We start from the raw sequence: 10,072 nt of genomic DNA, 5'->3' as shown, positions 1-10,072 counted from the left end.
TTGAAAGAAACGTTAATAAAGTAGCTGACTGAATTCAACTTTCTTAAATTTATGACTCAGAACAAGGAACGCCAAATTATGTGATAACTAACGGTCAGTGAGCCGCACTAACTCCATATTAATTTGAAAGTCGACAGCAACCAAGTGCCAATGGTGAACGGTGTTGATAAATTGGAATAAAGTCACTAGGAATCCAAAGACTGACTTGTCCAACATCAGATTACAACCTTCTTAGTGAACTTCTGTGCCACAACAATAATATGGAGAATATCCGATCCTGTTTTATAAGAAAATGTTAGGAATATACTTAACGACATATTTAATGATGCAGAGATGCCTTGCTTGAACGGTTGGAAAATTTGCCACGAAAAAAGAGATACAGATAAACATATGCCAGAATTTCCAACAATCAGTTCTTTTCCACACAAATGGTAATGAATTAGGACCAACACACATTTACGGAGAAGACTATGATATCATCGATCTTAAAGGTTATGTCTTACAAAGAGTGTTGTCAAAACAAATTATACTGTAAAGGAAATTGCTGGAGAAGAATTAAGTCCAGGTAAGACTTGCAAAAACAGTCGACTGCTTACTCTCACCGACAATTGGAAAACTTCTTTATTCAGTCGTTTTCATTCAACAAGAATGTTCAGGAACGAAGCAATTGAATGATTTAAAATCGGAAGATATTCCACGTTGGCCTAATCACAGGAAGCATGGCCATGAACTTAATTTTGATAAAGGTGGGGAGAACATATTTGTCACCAAAATGTGTTCCAACATATATTGAGTGCAAAAACAGTGACAGGATTCAATAAACCGGTTTAAAAGCAAGATATTATTCTCTAAAGATTTTTCTTAAGATGCATTTTCTTCCTACTCTGCTTCTATTATGACAGTTTTAGGGAGAAGTACACAGAGGGATCAAGAGTAGAGCACTTCGCAGATTAGCTATCTTTGGGCATAAAATTTAAATAGCAGAGGCATGTATTGTATACTGCTGTTTATTGCAGCTAATACAAAAACTGTGTAAGTAATGTACAAATCTGAACCAGTGACATCACAGATTAAGAATAAAAACAGACTAGAAAAAATATTTTTCAAATTATTAAGCTTAATCCCTTCCATGGACGAACTCGGCACAGGTAGCCCTTGACTCTGCTTTCTGAAAGTTTCAGAACACTCATCCTTCGGCTGTTTCTGGATTTTCGCCGATTTTTAATCGGAAGTCTTTCCATGAAAGTTCGTGTTGTTGTTGTTGTTGTTGTTGTTGTTGTGTTGTTGTTGTTGTCGTCGTCGTCGTCGTCGTCGTCGTTTAGTGCTAGGTGGGTGGAAGTGGCGTGCCTGTCGAAAACGGGAGAAAGTTTGAGCTTCAGGGGTGGGGGATGTGTTGGACCATTTCCAAAATTCCTTTCACATTTTAAGAATGTAAGTAGGTGTGTTTAAACCAAATTGACACTGTCAGATTTTACCCAATTGTTTACGATCACTTATGTTGTCTCCTATAGGTATGCCATAAGAGGAAGGTTTTACATAACCGGCTGCGGTGTTATTTTACGATTTTCGCCAAGTAGTGTTTTGGCCTTGACAGCAACGCAAAGTAAATATGGTTGCGACAGGTAGTACGATACCATTGACTTGTCAAAATCACAAGGAAAGGCCCGGTGCGTTGCATACGATTTAATGAATCGGTCGTGTTTTTCTCTTTGCCCGGGGTAAATTTTATGAGGTGTTTGCTTGCGAACTATTTTATTCACGTCTGAAAATGAAAGTATAAAACGTACTGTTCTGTCGGCATGCCTCAGTTCCTAGTTCGTCTACAGCTTGATATTTCTTCTGCTAAGGAAAAATCAAAATCACTGACACAGCTATTGTCTGAAAGTTCGTCAATTTCTAATTCGTCTTCGAGCTTGTCAGGAATAAAGGAGGCTCTGCTCGATGCACTCGTCCATGTTTGTTTGACATATCGAAAAATGGGGTCACACACAGGACTCTGGGAAATCTCTAATATAAATCAAGTCTAAAAAGCATTGTATGAGCTTGAGGCGCAAGTCTCCAACATGGTAATTCAATTAATTTTAAACAAAACTTCACATATCGTTTGAACGAAAAGACAGTGATTGGCAATCTGCCACATTCATTCATTATTACTCCGTTTTTTGTACTTACTCTGGTATAAACTCACAAATGCCCCTCGCCGTGTTCTTCGTATTTTTTTTTCGTTTTTTAAATTGCTGAAAGCCCAAAATATCAGAAGCGTGCAATAATATTGGCAAAATTGTTGTATAAAAGAGCATAATATGTAGCCACCATTGCGAAGGGCCACAGGAGTTGCATAACTATGTACGCTGACAGTATGGGAGACAGCGCCCTCTACTGGTTGCCCTTACCTGTGCCATACTGTCATTTGAGGCCAAACGTCATGGTCAGCTATCTCCGTTTCATCCTAAACCTGCACTCCTTTATATAAAGGTACAAGGTGCAGCATATATGTGTAACTTGTTTAACAACCACATTAGATCGATTTACGCATCCGTTTGTTTTAACCTCACAAGATCATGTTTTCGCAGGTCAGATAGAGAAAACCAACGATTCTGTAACTTTAAGCATTTGTGAGACTCAGCTACTTTGTAAGTTGTCTTATTAACAGTGTTTATTGTTCACTTAAGGGGCCTACAAGAGCTTCTCTTCCCAGTTACCTTGATTAAAAAAATACAGGCTTCTACCTTCTAACCGCCAAACTTTGTCGCAAATGTAAAGACATATACCTTTTTACTGGCGGCGTATAAAACAGCTAAATATTTACTAACTCGCTCTTCTAACATAGATATCGCCCAGTCCCACCTATTTTGATGACAATATAACGCCTAGATATTTGCAATAAATATAAACAACTAAAATGTTTCTACAACTTAAACCCCACTACTTTTGTTTGATCCTCATTTACAATCATTCCCGGTTTTTACAAAGTCCCCTAAAAACGTTGATCAATTTCTGTAAATTGACAACTAAGTTAGCAAAGAATGTGACATCGTCAGAATTCATTAATGCAAGCAAGTTATAAATATGCTAAGTAAGCTGAATTCCATTATTTCTAGAATTAACATATCATTAAACTCTTCAATGAAGCAATAAAAAGTACAGAATTTAGCATGTTACCTCGTCTTACGCAAACATGACAGCAAAAGTAATTCGAAAGTCTCGAACCGGACTCTCGAAGCAAGACTTAAAATTTGACCAAATATCTGAGGACCTATCTTTCAATTCTCTGGAAAGCTTTTCTTTGATAGAATTTTGATTTTCGCGGTTTTTGTTAACATGTTTGTATTGTTTTTGTGATTTTTTAAAAATAATTTTACATACACCGTTTCTTCAAACCCGAATTATTGTCAAACCAACCAGTGTACCACACACTTCATGTTTTCCCCAGCTCATTTTAACGACTTTATCAAATTCGAAATAGATGTGTCCATATATGGTTAGCAATCTAAATAATCTCTAAGGAGATTCATTACTTGATTGTAGGACAGACTTATGTATTTATATCGTACATTCTCTGCGAAAATTCTCTTCAGATTCTGTCTGAACTTGTCAAACATTTGACGACTACATATGACCTGGTTCATTGCAAGGAAGTACTTTGAAATACTTCGGTGACGTGGATGAAATGACGTAATCAATCAGACTTGCACCAGCTTAGGAAATACTTGTATATTACCATCTTTATCTCTATCTGTTCTACCATTGGTAATATGAATACCAGCTCACTTACACATTTCTATTTTAATATTTTACTTGCTGGCTTACAACTGAGTCCTTTGAACGATGCAATGTGTCCGAAACATTTCTAAATTTTACACAGGGACATACGTGGTTGTCATCGAGAATAAAATTATAAAGCTGATCAACTCTTCATTGAAACCACATGTTAGAATCACTGACTTACCTCAGTTAACAGGGCATACTTTTACTAAAAAATCATGCAATTTGACAATCCCCTCACTAGGATTGTCAGGACGTACATAACAGCAGCCCAAAAGCACATCATTGTTCATAGAAAAACGTTATTTGTGAAATTAAAGAAAGTACACGCAATTTCCACATCACAATAAACTCTAGTGCTAGACCATTACAACTCCACTTGGTCTACCTCTCTGATAACATTCTTACAGCGGGGAAAAAGATGAAAAAGAATTATAAACAGGCAAAAATAAAAAAATGAAAAAATGAAAAACAAAAATATTGACGGTAAAATTACGAAACAGAATTGCAAGACATTTTGCATTTTGAGGTCAGCTAATTCCAATCTGTATATCCATTGAGCTTTCGCAGTTTGGCGTTTGAAGCTCGAAGGACCTGACTAAAGTAAGCGCTGACGTGGCTTTACATCTAAGTAAATTAAGTTGTAGATTTCAAACTGGCATTCTCATTATTTCACGGATAAATGTTAGCATAAGAATACTCCTTCTTCTGTTTTCTGTGATCTAGACTGTGAACAAAATCTCCCCTTTGATTAGATTTGGGAACGCGCACGAGTACCCACTTTCCTTGGGAATGCCACCATCAGGATAATCTGGCATAGAAAAAACATTTCAACAAAGACGACACAGAATATTGGCCAAAAAAATATCACCTGAGAGGGAAAGTAGAAACACAAAAATCGCAACAATAGGTCCTCATAAACTTTAATTCAAAAAAGAGAAAAAAAGAAAGAAATCATAAACTCTATATGTCGAACGACGATGATATTTAGGCTTTGTGAGTAAGTGGTAAGCGGCCTTGAACTGCAACTACCATGCATCTCTACCACAGTCGCTCGCGTTTAAATTAGGTAAACGGCGGTTACGAAAACAGGGTACGTGTTTTATCTGCGTCACCGGCCGGGGCTGTCCACCGTGTACCTACAACATACTACTTGGATGGGCACCATGGAAAAACATACGAGAGTTCCAGCTGCATTGAAAAAAAATCGGGAAAAAAACGTTCTGCAAACACCCTAGCACAATATTGTGTAGTATCGCCGTGTTGGCAATCATGAATAAACTTTAAGTCGGGGCACAGTAAAATTACCTGTAGGGAAGGGCTGTGAAGAATCTTTTATTCGACATTGCTCACATAGAGCATAGGTTGATGGGATGAATGGTTCAATTTCCGTTGACGGGTCATGGTAATTCGCGGAGCATTTTGCAAACTTGCATTAGAATACTATAGTACCTATACGTAGTGAGAGTGTTCGCTTATCAGATCAATAATGTTTTGCAAAATTAAATAAAGAGAAACAACTTGCGATTAGTAGAACCAAGAAAACAATTTAGGAACAGTACAGAAAGGACAACAACTAAGGAGATAGAAATCCCGCTGGAGTAACGACATATTGAATTAAGATACATGTATAGTGTAAAGACGAAAACTGACATCCTTGCCTTTTCCGCACCTTTATGGGTTAGTAGAACATGGGGTCAGATATATACGCAGATATTAACGATACTTCTTCATGGTTAAAGAATGTTGGCTGTCAATTACGATCTGGTCCACCAATCAAACTTGGCTTTTCATAAGTCAGTATGTCAAAGTCTAAGGTTGTCTTCATCTTCATGTCTGAGCGAAGAATGCAAAAGTAAGCGTGTCGAGATGGTTTCGTCTCATAGCCGGCAGTCTCTACAAATATATTCACTTTCCATAGATATAATTTGGAAGTTCAACGTGACGGGTTCTGAAAATCGTTTTACAGGTCGGTTGTCACCACTTCCTTTTTCATAGGTCCGCATTGTCTACTAGCATTATAGTGGTGCGGCATGGCAAACCCATTGTGCATTTTGTGATAAAAGCACCAAACTTGGCTCTGATGTGTCTTAATATGTGCTGAACAAATTCAGATACCGAGCCACTGAAAACCTACCGAAGCGTTGCCATGGCAACCATTTTTTTCAAAATGGCTGCCAGACAGATATTTCTCACCTAGTAAATGTCAACTACATAAGTCGTTGGGTAACTTTAGGTTGAATAATTTCAATAAAAAACTGTGAAAGAGTTATTTGAAAATTCTTTTAAATTTTCTTCACCACCTGACTTGTTAAACGGGTAAATACAGGCAAAAAAAACACAATTTTTATGCATAGAATGCACGGTATTAGATCCTATAAAAGAATGACGCTACGTAAGCAGTCAAGATATGTTAGGCCGTGGGCCAGAGAAGTCTACTTGCATCCCCAGGATAACAAACCTTTCTTTTTAGAAGCCTTGGAATCCCTAGAATACGAAATAGAATTTTGACAGAAAAAATATCGGGATGCAATAACTGTTATGGTCAACTTTTGAACTTTACCGCAAAATAACCATTTAGCTATCCATGTACTTTTTTCTTGTAGTACTTGTAAGTCATCTGCTAAGGTTTTTAACGTAATCTGACGCGTCGGATATCATTAGAATGGAAATTTATTCCTCTTTAAAATGACATATGTAATATGGAATATCTTTGATAGATTTTTTATGAAATGGGACCAAACCTTACCCAATACCCCAAAAAACAGGAATTCTACCAATTTTTACCTTGGCATAACACAAAGGGCAATGCTTTGTATGACATATGTTTATTTGCTACAAGGACATGTCAAAATGTGAAATAGACTTTTGATAGGAAAATATTGGGATGCTATAGGTGTACTGGCCATACTTTGAAGGGTACGCAAAATTACAGTATTGAAAACTCGCATGCATTTTCGTTTAACCTGTCTTCTGTAAGTCATCTGCTGAGCTTATTTTTTACATAACCTAGCTTGTGGGCTAACATTGGAAAGGGATTTTATTATTTTATTTATTTTATTGTTTTGTAATATGCGATATCTTCCATAGCTTTTATAAAATATGATTAAAACTTACCCTATACCCCAAAAACTTTATATTGCAAATTACTCTCACTGCTTATCTCAATTCTACAATTTTTACCTAAACATATCAAAAAGGGCAATTCTCTATATGCAATCTGTTTTATTTGCTACGGAGACATATCAAAATATGAAAGAGACTTTTAACAGAAAAAGCATTGGAAAAGGGAAATGTAAAGTCAAAGTATTGCGAATCGCATATTTTTTGTTACACGTCAAATTCTACCATTTTTTAACCTAGACATATAATAAAGGGTAATACCTTGTATGAAATCTGTTTTATTTGCTATATGAACCTGTCACAAATACGAAATAAACTTTTGGGCAATGCCTTGTGAAATCTGTTTTATTTGCTACGAGGCCATGTCACAAATATGAAATAGACTTTTAACTGAAAAAATATTGGGACGTAATAGCTGTCACAGTCATATGTTGAAGGGTACCGCAAAATCCCGATTTTGAGACCCATGAACATTTTTGTTAAACCTGTCTTTGTTTAAGTCATATGCCGAGCCTAACATAAATAACCTGGTTGTGGGGTATCATTAGTAAAGCGATTTATTTTTCTTTAAGGTGACCGTTTGTAATATACAAATATCCGTTACAGTTTTCATGAAATAGGACCAAGACTTACCTAATACCCAAAAAGATTACATTTCAAATTACGGTTTATCTTACGTTCTACCGTTTGTTTTTGCTCCACACAATACAGAAGGCAACATAATGCTTATATGAAATCCGTTTTGTTTGTATCAGTCGTATGTCAAAATATGACGTGAACTTAATATGATTTAGTCGCCACTGGAATCATATTTCTAGGGGTACACAGATACGGCAAATTTCCTGAAACATATAAATTTTTATCAAATACGTCTTTATGAAAGAAGTCTGCCAAAATCATAGTCACGGATGATCTCAAAATGTTATCAGCATCGCATATTAACTTAAAAATATTTTGTTTCAAGTTTGTGTTTATAAGATTTGACCTGGAAAGTTCTTATGTGGAACTCTTATTTAATATTTTTGGTAGAACAATTTTTGAAAACTATTTATGGTATATGTTCTACTCGCTGTAATGGAGATGAAAAAAGAAAGGCATTATACTGAATTATACAATCAACTGAATGACAAGCAAGGTGCGGAATTCAGCCTTTAAAGGTTTTGTTTTCTAAACTGTATCAATGAGCACAGCTAATTCAACAGTTTAGCTGATCCAATAATCGTTTCTAAACATTATACATTACATCAAAATTACCTGGGTTCCTGAAGAAAAACTAGTATAGATATATCCGAAAGCTGGACTTTCTTCATAAACAAAATATTATGGAATAGATATACCTGATATTTAGCTGCTCTAATTATCGTTTCTAACTTCATAAATTAGCATAAGTGTCTAAAGATATGTTATGTAGCTTGGCTTTCTTTATTAACAAAAATAGTGATATGTCCAATATTCAGCTGCTCTAATGATAATTTCTAAACTTCATAAATAAGCAGAAATTTAGCTAGCCATTCTTAAGTACTTTATGGTATTCTTCAGTAAAATATTTTTAGGATATCTATCCGATATTGAACCGATCTAATTATCGTTTCTAATCTTTACGAATTAAATCAAAGGATGTTCTATAGTTTAAAAGCACGTATCGGATACTTGATGGATCTCATTATTGCTTCTACATAAAGTAGTTCAGATTTAGCTGGTTGACATGTTCAAAACGTTCAAAATTTGGTAATAGTTTACCAGTAATTGTGTGTCACTGAATGTGCAAATGATTTATTGTGAATACTGAACTGCGTAAAATCTCTAAGGTTTATGTTTCAATCTGGACTGGAGTGTCACTGTTTGTATAGGAAGGTTCCCATTTGATCAGATAATTGGCCAGCCAACACTACCTGCTTAGGTCTTGGGTGTATGTGTCAAGTGGATAACAAGAAAATGATTGGCAAATATTTAGGATTGTCGTTTAAACTTGTTGTCTTAGCCTATGTAAACACCATGGAAAGGAATAAAATACTCGCCAGCTGACTAGCCATGTAAAAGCAAGCAGAGATCCGGGGAGTGCCAAGCACGGACATGACGGACAAAAGTGCAGCATAGTGTTTTAGCTTTGCTTTCCCTACCTTTCATGTTTGTTAAAACAAAAGAAAGTGGAGTAATACAGTTTACTTTACGGTGCCACGTTTTTGCATTTCAACAACAAATTATGTACGACCAAGAAATTAGTACCAAAATATACCATGTTCAAAATATTATAGGCATGAATCCATATATATATATATTTATGCAATAGACCATTGACATTAAATAAATCTAAAACCAATATCTAAATTATGAAAAAGATATCAAATTACACAAGATCAGTTTGTGGAATGAATTATGAAAAGTAATGTATAAAATATAGTAGCCGAAAAATAAAATAAAAATACGATCGTGTTCTCCACATGGTCAAAATTTAAACGGCTGCACTTATGTACTAATTGTAGTTACATGATAAATCTCTAACATTGACAATTATGGGGATACATAAGAGATTTCCGCCCAAAATGTGATTGTTTTTAAAGTTAAAACTAGAAGGTTTGTTATACAGTAAATACCATTGTGCTTTTTGGTATGTAGGCCTACGCGTAAATGTAGATGAACAAGAGTGAGAGATTGGGTTAAATTCCCCCACAATTTTCCATGGCAGGCCTTGTGATTTAACACCCCGCAGAACTTGTCAATGGCTACTTATAAAAATTAGAAAAGATAATTAGTCAATGTCAAAATATTACACATATCCAATATTTCAACTCAAGAACACTCCATCCATTGGAAGAACATGGAACAGGCTGCTTTTACACTCGGACGCATCATACCCTCCCACCACAGCCATGGGCCTATCTAGGCCTATTTGCAAAACCTGGTGAGGGACTGGTCAGTTTCTTCAGCCTGGGGGGGGGGCGGTGGATTCATGGGGGGGTCACCCTGTTTTTGACTTTGGTGATAGGGGGGGTCACCATGTTTTTGAAATGCCCGATAGGGGGGGGTCAGTGTGTTTTTGAATTTTGACACAGGCTCATCATTGCCTAAAATGCTAGTGTCAGCCACAAATTTCATCATTCAGTTGTATTTTTCGGCGCGCCCTTCGGGCGCGTAACTTTAATAATCAGTATATTTTCAGCACACCCAACTTTAACATATCAAG

Source organism: Ptychodera flava, unplaced genomic scaffold (assembly GCF_041260155.1).
Source record: "Ptychodera flava strain L36383 unplaced genomic scaffold, AS_Pfla_20210202 Scaffold_28__1_contigs__length_4768798_pilon, whole genome shotgun sequence".
In the NCBI taxonomy this organism is placed as follows: Eukaryota; Metazoa; Hemichordata; class Enteropneusta; family Ptychoderidae; genus Ptychodera; species Ptychodera flava.
Note: the sequence above shows the minus strand (reverse complement) of the source record.